Raw genomic sequence first — 12,766 nt, forward strand, 5'->3', positions numbered from 1 at the left:
CCTGGTTTCTCAGTTCCACATCGGGGCCTCACCTGGACCTAGTGATTCTCGTCCCCTCTGGGCCTCACCCTGACGTGGTGACTCTGCTCACCCCTGGATATCACCAGAACCGGGTGACTCTGCTCCCCCTCTGGGACTCTCCCCGTGCTGGGGACACTGGTCCTCAACTGAGCCTAAACAGGACCTGGTGAATCTACTCCTCACTTAGGCCTCGTCTGGAACTTGTGACTCTTTTCCCACCTGGCATCAATGGGACATGGTTACTCTGTTCCCCACCTGGGCCTCACCTGGATATGATAACTTTGCTCCACACTTTGGCCTCAACTGGTCCTGATGAATCTGGTCCCCCCACCTAGGCCTCAATCTGGACCTGGTGACTGTGGTCCCCACCTGGGTCTCACCTGGACCTGGTGACTCTCGTTCCCACTTGAAACACACCTGGCCCTGTTGACTGTGGTGTTCTTGTAGACTCACATTTACCTGTGACTCCGGTCCCCACTAGAGCCTAACATGGATATGGTGACTCTGGCCTGCAGGTTGGCCTCACCTGGACCTGGTGAGTGGGGTTGCCACCTGGGCCTCACCCATACCTGGTGACTCAGGTCTCCACGTGGCCCTTTGGACCTGGTGAATCTGTTACTTACCTGGTCTTCTCTCAGACCCGGGGACTCTGGTCACCACCTGGGCCTCACCTGGACCTGGTCAATCCAGTCCCCATCTGGGCTTCACCCGGTCCTGGTGACTTTGTTCCGCACCTGGACCTGATTGCTGTGGACTCTTTCTTGGCCTCAGCTGGAACTCTTGACTCTGATCCTATGTGCGCGTCACCCAGACCTGGTGACTCTGGTCCTCACCTGGGCATCTTTGGTACTTGGTGACTCTGTTCCATACCTGAGCCTCACCTGGACATGATGACTCTGGAACCTCTCTGGGCCTCGCCCTGACATGGTGACTTGGACCCATTTGGATGTCACCTGGACCAGGTGATTCTGGTACCCCTCTAGGACTCAACCAGATCTGGTGACTCTGGTCCTCAACTGGGCATCACCTGGACCTAGTGAATATGCTCCATCTGGGCCTCATTTGGGCCTGGTAACTCTGGTCCCTACCTGGGCATCATCGGGATATGGTTCCACTGCATGGCCTGCAGGTTGGCCTCAGCTCGGCGTGGTATCACTCGTCCCTACCTGGGCATCATCGGGACATGTTTCCTCTGCATGGCCTGCAGGTTGGCCTCACCTGGACCTGGTGAGTGGGGTTGTCACCTGGGCCTCACCCTTACCTGGTAACACAGATCCCCACCTGGGAATCACCTGGGCCTGGTGAATCTGGTCCTTACCTGTTCCTCACTCAGTCCTGGTGACTTTGTCCCCACCTGGACCTGATTGCTTTGGACGCCTTCTTGGCCTCACCTGGAACTGGTGACTCTGATCCTAACTGGGCCTCACCCAGATCTGCTGACTCTGGTCCTCACCTGTGGATCAATACGACCTGGATACTCTGTTCCACACCTGAGCCTCACCTGGACATGATGACTCTGGATCCACTCTGGGCCTCCCTCTGACATGGAGACTCTGGTCCCCATCTGGATGTCACATAGACCAGGTGAATCTGGTACCCCTCTAGGACTCAACCAAACCTGGTGACTCTAGTCCTCAACTGGGCCTCACCGAGACCTAGTGAATATGCTCCCCAACTGCGCCTCATCTGGACATGGTGACTATGGTTCTACGTGGGCATCATCGGGACATTATTACTCTATTCCCCACTGGGAGTGACCTGATCCTGGTAACAATATTCCTGACTTTGTCATTTTCTGTACCAGGTGACTCTGGCTCCACCTGGTCCTCACCTGTAACTGGTGACTCTGATCCTAAGCATGGCCTCACCTGACCTGGTGACTGTGGTTCCCATCGAGACCTCACCTGGACCTCATCTCTCTGGTCCCAACTGGGCCTCACCAGGACCTGGTGTCTCGGTACCCACCTGGGTAGCATCAGGATAAGGTTACACTGTTCAATAACAGTGACCCAGCGGGACCTATTAACTCTGGCCTTCACCTGGGCCACACGTGGACATGGTGATACTGGTTCCCACCTGGGTCTCACCTGGACATGGTGAGTCGGATCCCCACCTGGTCCTCCCCTGTAACTGGTGATTCTCGTTCTCACATGGACATCATGTGGACCTGGTGGCTACAGTGTTTCTAGCTTCTCATGTACCTCCTGACTCTGGTCCCCACCAGGGCCTCACCAGGACCTGGTGTGTGTGGTTGCCACCTGCATCTCACCTGCACCTGGTGATTCTGGTCTGCACCTGAGACTACCCTGGATCTAGTGACTATGGTCCCCACCTGGGCTTCACCTGGATTTGGGGACTCGTCTCCCCATCTGGGGCTCACCTGGCCCTGTTGACCATGGTCCTCAACTGGGCAAAATCGGGACGCGGTGACTGTGTTCCACAACTGGACCTGACCTGGACCACGTGAATCTGGTTCCCCTCTGTGTCTCACCGTGGCCTAGTGACTGTGAAACCCACTTTGGCCTGACTTCGACCTGCTGACCCTGGTTGGAAGCTGCGCCTAACCTCGAACTGTTGACTCTGGTTCTTTCAAGGGCCTCCCCTGTAAATGGTGATCCTGGTCTACACCGGGGCTCACCTGGACGTGGTGACTGTTGTCACCACTGGGGACTCACATGGACCTGCTTACTGTGTTCCACACCTGGGCCTCAATAGACCTGTTGACCATGGTCCCAAAGCCGGCCTCACATGGACCTGTTGCCTCTGATCCCCACCGGGGCCTCACGTGTACTTGGTAAATCTGGTCCTCACCTGGGCCTCATCTGGACCTAGTGACTCTGGTCCCCACCTGGGCTTCACCTGGATCTGGTGACTCCGGTCGCCACCTGGACTTCACATGTATCTGGTGACTCTGGTACCCACCTGGAACTCTCCTGGACCTGGTGACTCTGGACACCCCTTGGGCTTCACATGTGCCTGGTGAATCTGGTCCTTAGCTGCTCCGCACCTGGATGTGGTGACTGGTCGCCACCTGGGACTCACCTGGACTTGGTGAATCCTGTTGCCACCTGCGCCTCACCTGGATCTTGTGACTGTGGTCCCACCTGGATCTCACCTGGATCTGGAGTCTCTGGTTAACATATGGGGCTCTCCTGGACCTGGTTCCTGTGGTCTCCATCTGGCCTCACCTGAAACACAATGACTCTGATACATATTTGGGCGTCTCTTGGACCTGTTGACTCTGGTCCTTACCTGGAAATCATTGGGAGCTGGATACTCTCTTATATACTTGGGCCTCACCTGGACCTGGTGACTCTGGTCCCACCTGGGCCACACCTGGACTAGGTGACTGGTTCCCACAGGGACATCACCTGGACCTGCTGACTCAGGTCCTCATATGGGCATCATGGGACCAGGTATCTCAGTTCCACATCGGGGCCTCACCTGGATCAAGTGATTCTCGTCTCCCTCTGGGCCTCACCCTGAAGTGTTGACTCTGGTCCCCACCTGGACGTCATAGAACCGGGTGACTCTGGTCCCCCTCTGGGACTCACCCGGAGCTGGGGACACTGGTCCTCAACTGGGCGTCAACAGGACCTGGTGAATCTACTCCTCACTTAGGCCTCACCTGGACCTTGTGACTGTTTTCCCACCTGGCATCAATGGGACATGGTTACTCTGTTCCCTACTTGGGTCTCACCTGGACATGATAACTTTGCTCCACACTTTGGCCTCAACTGATCCTGATGAATCGGGTCCCACCACCTAGGCCTCAATCTGGCCCTGGTGACTGTGGTCCCCAACTGGGTCTCACCTGGACCTGGGGACTCTCGTTCCCACATGAACCACATCTGGACCTGGTGACTGTGGTGATCTTGTAGACTCACATTTACGTGGTGACTCCGGTCCCCACTAGGGCCTCACCTGGATGGTGACGCTGGCCTGCAGGTTGGCCTCACCTGGACCTGGTGAGTGGGGTTGCCACCTGGGCCTCACCCATACCTGGTGACTCAGTCCCCACGTGGGCTTCTTGGACCTGGTGAATCTGGTCCTTACCTGGTCCTCTCCCAGACCCGGGGACTCTGATCACCACCTGGGCCTCACCTGCACCTCGTGACTCTGTTCCCCCTCTGGGTCTCACCGTGCCCTAGTGACTGTGAATCCAACTTTGGCCTGACTTGGAAATGCTGACGCTGGTTGCCACCTGCGCCTGACCTCGAACTGTTGACTCTGGTTCGTTCAAGGGCTTACCCTGTACCTGGTAATCCTGGACCCACCTGGGACTCACCTGGACGTGGTGACTCTTTTCACCACCGGGGACTCACCTGGACCTGCTTACCTTGTTCCACATCTGGGCCACATGTAGACTTGTTGACCATGGTCTCCAAGCCGGCCTCACATGGACCTGTTGCCTCTGATCCCTTTGGGGCCTCACGTGTACCGGGTATCTCTGGTCCTAACCAGGGCCTCATCTGGACCTACAGACTCTGGTCCCCACCTGGGCTTCACCTGATTCTGGTGACTCTGGTCCCCACCTGGACTTCACCTGGATCTGGTGACTCTGGTCCCACCTGGACCTCTCCTGGACCTGGTGACTCTCTTTCCAACATGGACCTCACCTGGATCTGGTGCCTCTGGTCCTCAGTTTCGCCTCTCCTGGACCTGGTGTCTCTCATCCCCACTTTGACCTAACTCAGAACTGCTGAATCATGCCCCACGTAGGCCGCACCCAGACCTGGTGACTCTTGTCCCCAGCTATGCCTCAATTCGACCTGATGAATCTTGTCCTCACGTGGGCCTCACATGGACGTGGGACTCAGCTGGATTGAGTGGCTCTGGTTCCCACAAGTGGCTCACCTGATTCTGGTGACTCTGGTCTTATTCTATGCCTAACCAGGAAATAGTGATTCTGTTCCCCATCTGCGCCTGCATGACCCTAGTGACTCTGGTCCACACCCAGGCATCATTGGGATCTGGATAATCTATTCCACACCAGGGCGTCACTCTGACCCGGGACCTCTGGTCCCATTCTGGTCCTCAAACTAAACTGATTACTCTGCTTATCCCTCTGGGCCTCACCCTTACCTGGTGACTCTGGTCACCCCTTGGGCTTCACTTGGGCCTGGTGAATCTGGTCCTTAGCTGGTCCACACCTGGATCTGGTGACAGGTCGCCACCTGGGCCTCACCTGGACTTGGTGAATCCTGTTGCCACCTGCGCCTCACCTGGTCCTTGTGACTGTGGTCCCACCTGGACCTCACCTGGATCTGGTGGCTCTGGTTCCCATATGGCGCTCTCCTGATCCTGGTTCCTGTGGTCTCCTTCTGGCCTCACCTAGAACACAATGACTCTGATCCATATTTGGGCCTCTCCTGGACCTGTGGACTCTGGTCTTTACCTGGGCATCATTGGGACCTGGATACTCTCTTATATAACTTAGCCTCACCTGGACCTGGTGAGTGTGGTCCCACCTGGGCCTCACCTGGACGAGGTAACTTGTTCCCCAGGGACCTCACCTGGACCTGGTGACTCAGGTCCTCATATGGGCATCATGGGACCTGGTTTCTCAGGTCCACATTGGGGCCTCACCTGGACCTAGGGATTCTCGTCCCACTCTGGGCCTCACCCTGACGTGGTGACTCTGGTCCCCACCTGGATATCACCAGAACCGGGTGACTCTGGTCCCCCTCTGGGACTCACCCAGAGCTGGGGACACTGGTCCTCAAATGGGCCTCAACAGGACCTGGTGAATCTCCTCCTCACTTAGGCCTCGTCCGGACCTTGTGACTCTTTTCCCAACTGGCATCAATGGGACATGGTTACTCTGTTCCCCACCTATGTCTCTACTGGACATGATAACTTTGCTCCACACTTTGGCCTCAACTGGTCCTGATGAATCTGGTGCCCCCACCTAGGCCTCAATCTGGACCTGGTGACTGTGGTCCCCACCTGGGTCTCACCTGGACCTGGGGACTCTCGTTCCCACATTAACGACACCTGGCCCTGTTGACTGTGGTGTTCTTGTAGACTCACATTTACCTGGTGACTCCGGTCCCCACTAGGGCCTCACCTGGATCTGGTGACTCTGGCTTGCAGGTTGGCCTCACCTGGACCTTCTGAGTGGGGTTGCCACCTGGGCCTCACCCATACCTGGTGACTCAGGTCCCCACGTGGGCCTCTTGGACCTGGTGAATCTGGTCCTTACATGGTCCTCTCCCAGACCCGGGGATTCTGGTCACCACCTGGGCCTCCCCTGGACCTGGTGAATCTCTTCCCCATCTGGGCCTCAACCAGTCCTGGTGACTTTGTTCCCCACCTGGACCTGATTGCTTTGGACTCTTTCTTGGCCTCACCTGGAACTGGTGACTCTTATCCTATCTGCGCATGACTCAGGCCTGGTGAATCTGGTCCTCACCTGGGCAACATTGGTACCTGGTGACTCTTTTCCACACCTGAGCCTCACCTGGACATGATGACTCTGGAACCTCTCTGGGCCTCACCCTGACCTGGTGACTCTGGTCCCCATCTGGATGTCACCTGGACCAGGTGATTCTAGTACCCCTCTAGGCCTAAACAAATCTGGTGTCTCTGGTCCTCAACTTGGCCTCGGCTGGACCTAGTGAATATGCTCCATCTTGGCCTCATTTGGACCTGGTTACTCTGGTCCCTACCTGGGCATCATGGGGACCTGGTTCCACTGCATGGCCTGCAGGTTGGCCTCACCTGGACCTGGTAACTCTGGTCCATACCTTGGCATTATCGGGACCCGGTTCCTTTGCATGGCCTGCAGGTAGGCCTCACCTGGACCTGGTGAGTGGGGTTGCCACTTGGGCCTCACACATACCTGGTTACACAGGCCCCTACGTGGGCCTCACTTATACGTGGTGTATCTGGTAACTCTGGTCACCACCTGGGTATCACCTGGACCTGGTGAATCTGGTAACTCTGGTCACCACCTGGGAATCACCTGGACCTGGTGAATCTGTGTCCCCATCTGGGCCTCACCCAGTCCTGGTGACTTTTTTCCCCACATGGACCTGATTGCTGTGGACTCCTTCTTAGCCTCACCTGGAACTATTGACTCTGATCCTAACTGGGCCTCACCCAGATCTGGTGACTCTGGTCCTCACCTGTGGACCATTATGACCTGGATACTCTGTTCCACATCTGAGACTCACCTGGACATGATGACTCTGGATCCCCCCTGGGCCTCTCCCTGACATGTTGACTCTTGTCCCCATCTTGTCGGCACCTAGACCAGGTGAATCTGGTATCCTTCTAGGCCTCAACTTGACCTGGTGACTCTGGTCCTCAACTGGGCCTCACCGGGACCTAGTGAACATGGTCCCCACCTGCGCCTCATCTGGACCTGGTGACTCTGGTTCTACCTGGGCATCACCGGTACATGGTTACTCAATTCCCCACTGGGACTGCCCTGATCCTTGTAACTCTGGTTCTGACTTTGGCCTCTTCTATACCAGGTGACTCTGGCTCCACCTGGGCCTCACCTGTAACTGGTGACTCGGATTCAAAGCATGGCCTCTCCTGACATGGTGACTGTGGTTCCAATGGGGACCTCAACTGGACCTCAGGGCTCTGGTCCCATCTCGGGGTCACAAGGAACTGGTGTCTCTGGTACCCACCAATGTAGCATCAGGATATCGTTACACTGTTACTAACAGTGACCCAGCCGGACCTATTAACTCTAGTCTTCACCTGGGGCACACCTGGACATGGTGACACTGGCTCCCACCTGGGTCTCACCTGGATATGGTGAGTCGGATCCCCACCTGGTCCTCACCTGTAACTGGTGATTCTCGTTCCCACATGGACATCATGTGGATCTGGTGGCTTCAGTGTTTCTAGCTTCTCATGTAACTCGTGACTCTGGTCCCCACCAGGGCCTCACCGGGACCTGGTGAGTGTGGTGGCCACCTGCACCTCACCTGGACCTGGTGATTCTGGTCTGCACCTGAGACTACCCTGGATCTGATGACTGTGGTCTCCACCTGGGCTCTACCTGGATTTGGGGACTCCGGTCCCCATCTGGGCCACACCTGACCATGTTGACGATGGTCCTCAACTGTGCAAAATTGGGACCCGGTGACTTTGTTCCACAACCGGACCTCACCTGGACCATGTGACTCTGGTCTCCCTCTGGGACTCACCGTGCCCTAATGACTCTGAACCCCACTTTGGCCTGACTTGGACCTGCTGTCCTTGGTTGCCACCTGTGCCTGACCTCGAAATGTTGACTCTGGTTCTTTCAAGGGCCTCCCCTTTACCTGGTGATCCTGGTCCCCACCTGGGTCTCACTTGGACGTGGTGACTCTTGTCACCACCGGGGACTCACCTGGACCTGGTTACTTTGTTCCACACATGGGCCTCAAGTACACCAGTTGACCATGGTCCCCAAGCCGGCCTCACATGGAGCTGTTGCCTCTGATTCCCACCGTGGCCTCACGTGTACCTTGTAACTCTGGTCCTCACCTGGGCCTCATCTGGACCTAGTGACTCTGGTCCCCACCTGGGCTTCACTTGGATCTGTTGACTCTGGTCCCCACCGGGACTTCACCTGGATCTGGTGACTCTGGTCCCCACCTGGACCTCTCCTGGACCTGTTGAATCTCTTTCCAACATGGACCTCACCTGGATCTGGTGACTCTGGTCCTCAGTTTGGTCTCACATGGACCTGGTGTCTCTCGTCCCCACTTGAACCTAACTCAGAACTGCTGAATCTTGCCCCACCTAGGCCGCACGCAGACCTGGTGACTCTTGTCCCCAGCTATGCCTCAATTCGACCTGATGAATCTGGTCCTCACGTGGGCCTCACATGGACCTGGGACTCAGCTGGATACAGTGGCTCTGGTTCCTACAAGGGGCTCACCTGATACTGCTGACTGTGGTCTTATTCTATGCCTCACCAGGACCAAGTGATTCTGTTCCCCATTTGGGCCTGCATGGCCCCAGTGACTCTGATCCTCACCCAGGCATCATTGGGACCTGGATACTCTATTCCACACCTGGGCCTCACTTTGACCAGGGACCTCTGGTCCCATTCTGGGCCTCAAACTAAACTGGTTACTCTGGTTCCCCCTCTGGGGCTCACCCTTACCTGGTGAAATGGTCACCCCTTGGGCTTCACCTGGGCCTGGTGAATCTGCTCCTTAGCTTGTCCTCACATGGATCTGGTGACTGGTCGCCACCTGGGCCTCACCTGGACTTGGTGAATCCTGTTGCCACCTGCGCCTCACCGGGACCTTGTGACTCTTTTCCCACCTGGCATCAATTGGACATCGTTACTCTGTTCCCCACCGGGCCTCACCTGGACATGATAACATTGCTCCACACGTTGGCCTCAACTGGTCCTGATGACTCTGGTCCCCCCACCTAGGCCTCAATCTGGACCTGGTGACTGTGGTCCCCACCTGGGTCTCACCTGGACCTGGTGTCTCTCGTTCCCACATAACCACACCTGGACTTGGTGACTGTGGTGTTCCTGTAGACGCACATTTACCTGGTGACTCCGGTCCCCACTAGGGCCTCACGTGGATCTGGTGACTCTTGCCTGAAGGTTGGCCTCACCTGGACCTGGTGAGTGGGGTGCACCCCGTACCTTGTGACTGTTCCCCACGTGGACCTCTTGGACCTGGTGAAACTGGTCCTTACCTGGTCCACTCCCAGACCCGGGGACTCTGGTCACCACCTGGGCCTCACCTGGACCTGTTGAATCTGGTCCCCATCTGGGCCTCAACCAGTCCTGGTGACTGTGTTCCCCACCTGGACCTGATTGCTGTGGACTCTTTCTTGGCCTCACCTGGAACTGGTGACTCTGATCCTATCTGCGCGTCACCCAGATCTGGTCACTCTGGTCCTCACCTCTGGACCACTATGACCTGGACACTGTGTTCCACACCTGACACTCACCTGAACATGTTGACTCTGGAGCCACTCTGGGCCTCACCCTGACCTGATGACTCTGGTCCCCATCTGGATGTCACCTGTACCAGGTGATTCTGGTACCCCTCTAGGCCTCAACCAGATCTGGTGACTCTGGTCCTCAACTGGGCCTCACCTGGACCTAGTGAATATGCTCCATCTGGGCCTCATTTGGACCTGGTGACTCTGGTCACTCACTGGGCATCATCGGGAAATGGTTCCACTGCATGGCCTGCTGGTTTGCCTCACCTGGACCTGGTAACTCTGGTCCCTACCTTGGCATCATCGGGTCATCTTGCCCTGGGGAGTGGGGTTCCCACCTGGATCTTACCCATGCCTGGTGACACAGGTCCCCACGTGGGCCTCACTTGGACCTGGTGAATGTGGTCCTTACCTAGTCCTCACCCGGAAGTGGTAAATCTGGTCACCACCTGGGCATCACCTAGTCCTGGAGACTTTGTTCCCCACCTGGACCTGATTGCTGTGGACACCTTCTTGGCCTCACCTGGAAGTGGTTACTCTGATCCTAACTAGGCCTCTCCCATATCTGGTGACTCTTGTCCTCACCGGTGGACCATTATGACCTGGATACTCTGTTCCACACCTGAGCCTCACCTGGACATGATGACTCTAGATCTCCTCTGGGCCTCACACTGACATTGTTACTCTGGTCCCCATCTGGATGTCACCTAGACCAGGTGAATCTGGTACCCCTCTGGGCCTCAACCAGATCTGGTGACTCTGGTCCTCAACTGGGCCTCACCTGGACCTAGTGAATATGCTCCAACTGGGCCTCATTTGGACCTGGTGACTCTGGTACCTACGTGGGCAACATCGGGACATGGTTCCACATAATGGTCAGGAGGTTGGCCTCTTCTTGACCTGGTAACTCTGGTCCCTATCTGGGCATCATCGGGACACGGTTCCTCTGCATGGCCTGCAGTTTGGCGTCACCTGGACCTCGTACCTCTGGTCCCTACCTGGGCATCATCGGGACACGGTTCCTCTGCATGGCCTGCAGGTTGGCCTCACCTAGACCTGGTGAGTGGGCTTGCCAACTAGGCCTCACCCATACCTGGTGACACAGGTCTCACGTGGGCCTCACTTGGACCTGGTGAATCTGGTCCCTACCTGGTCCTCACCCGGAACTTGTAACCCTTGTCACCACCTGGGAATCACCGGGACCTGGTGAATCTGGTCCCCATCTGGGCCCCACCCATTCCTGGTGACTTTGATCCCCACCTGGACCTGATTGCTGTGGACTCCTTCTTGGCCTCACCTGGAACTTCTGACTCTGTTCCTTACTGGGCCTCACCCAGATCTGGTGACTCTGGTCCTCACATATGGACCATTATGACCTGGATGCACTGTCCCACACCTGAACCTCACCTGGACATGATGATTCTGGATGCCCTCTGGGCCTGACCCTGACATGGTGACTCTGGTCCCCATCTGGATGTCCCCTAGACCAGGTGAATCTGGTACCCCTCTAGGCGTCAACTAGACCTGGTGACTCTGGTCCTCATCTGGGCCTCACCTGGACCTAGTGAATATTCTCCCCACCTGCGCCTCGCTGGACCTGGTGACTCTGATTCTACCTGGGCATCATTGGGACATGGTTACTGTATTACCCACTGGGACTGACCTGATCCTGGTAACTCTGGTCCTGACTTTGGCCTCTTCTGTACCAGGTGACTCTGGCTCCACCTGGGCCTCACCTGTACCTGGTGACTCTGATCCTAAGCATGGGCTCACCTGACCTGGTGACTGTGGTTCCCATCGAGACCTCACCTGGACCTCATGTCTCCGGTTACACCTGGGCCTCCCAAGGACCTGGTGTCTCTGGTACCCACCTGGGTAGCATCAGGATATGATTACACTGTTCACTAACACTCATCCAGCCTGACCTAATAACTCTGGTCTTCACCTGGGGCACACGAACATGGTGACACTGATTCCCACCTGGGTCTCACCTGGATATGGTGAGTCGGATCCCCACCTGGTCCTCACCTGTAACTGGTGATTTTCGTTCCCACATGGACATCATGTGGACCTGGTGGCTGCAGTGTTTCTAGCTTCTCATGTACCTCGTGTCTCTGGTCCCCACCGGGGCCTCTCTGGGACCAGGTGAGTGTGGTTGCCACCTGCACCTCACATGGACCTGTTGATTCTGGTCTGCACCTGAGACTACCCTGGATCTGGTGACTGTGGTCCCCACCTGGGCTTCACCTGGATTTGGGGACTCCGGTCCCCATCTGGGCCTCACCTGGCCCTGTTGACCATGGTCCTCAACTGTGCAAAATTGGGACCCGGTGTCTGTGTTCCACAACTGGACCTCACCTGGACAAGGTGACTCTGGTCCCACTCTGGGTTTCACCGTGCCCTAGTGACTGTGAACCCGACTTTGGCCTGACTTGGAGCTGCTGACCCTGGTTGCCACCTGCGCCTGACCTCGAACTATTGAGTCTGGTTCTTTCAAGGGCCTTCCCTGGACCTGGTGATCCTGGTCGGACCTGGCTCACACCTGGACGTGGTGACTCCTGTCACCAATGGGGACTCACTTGGACCTGCTTACTGTGTTGCACACCTGGGCCTCAAGTAGACCTGTTGACCATGGTCCCCAAGCCGGCCTCACATGGACCTGTTGCCTCCGATCCCCACCGGATCCTCACGTGTACCTGGTATCTCTGGTCCTCACCTGGGCCTCATCTAGACCTAGTGACTCTGGTTCCCACCTGGGCTTCACATGGATCTGATGACTCTGGTCCCCACCTGGACTTCACATGGATCTGGTGACTCTGGACCC

Source organism: Canis aureus, chromosome 23 (assembly GCF_053574225.1).
Source record: "Canis aureus isolate CA01 chromosome 23, VMU_Caureus_v.1.0, whole genome shotgun sequence".
NCBI classification, from domain to species: Eukaryota; Metazoa; Chordata; class Mammalia; order Carnivora; family Canidae; genus Canis; species Canis aureus.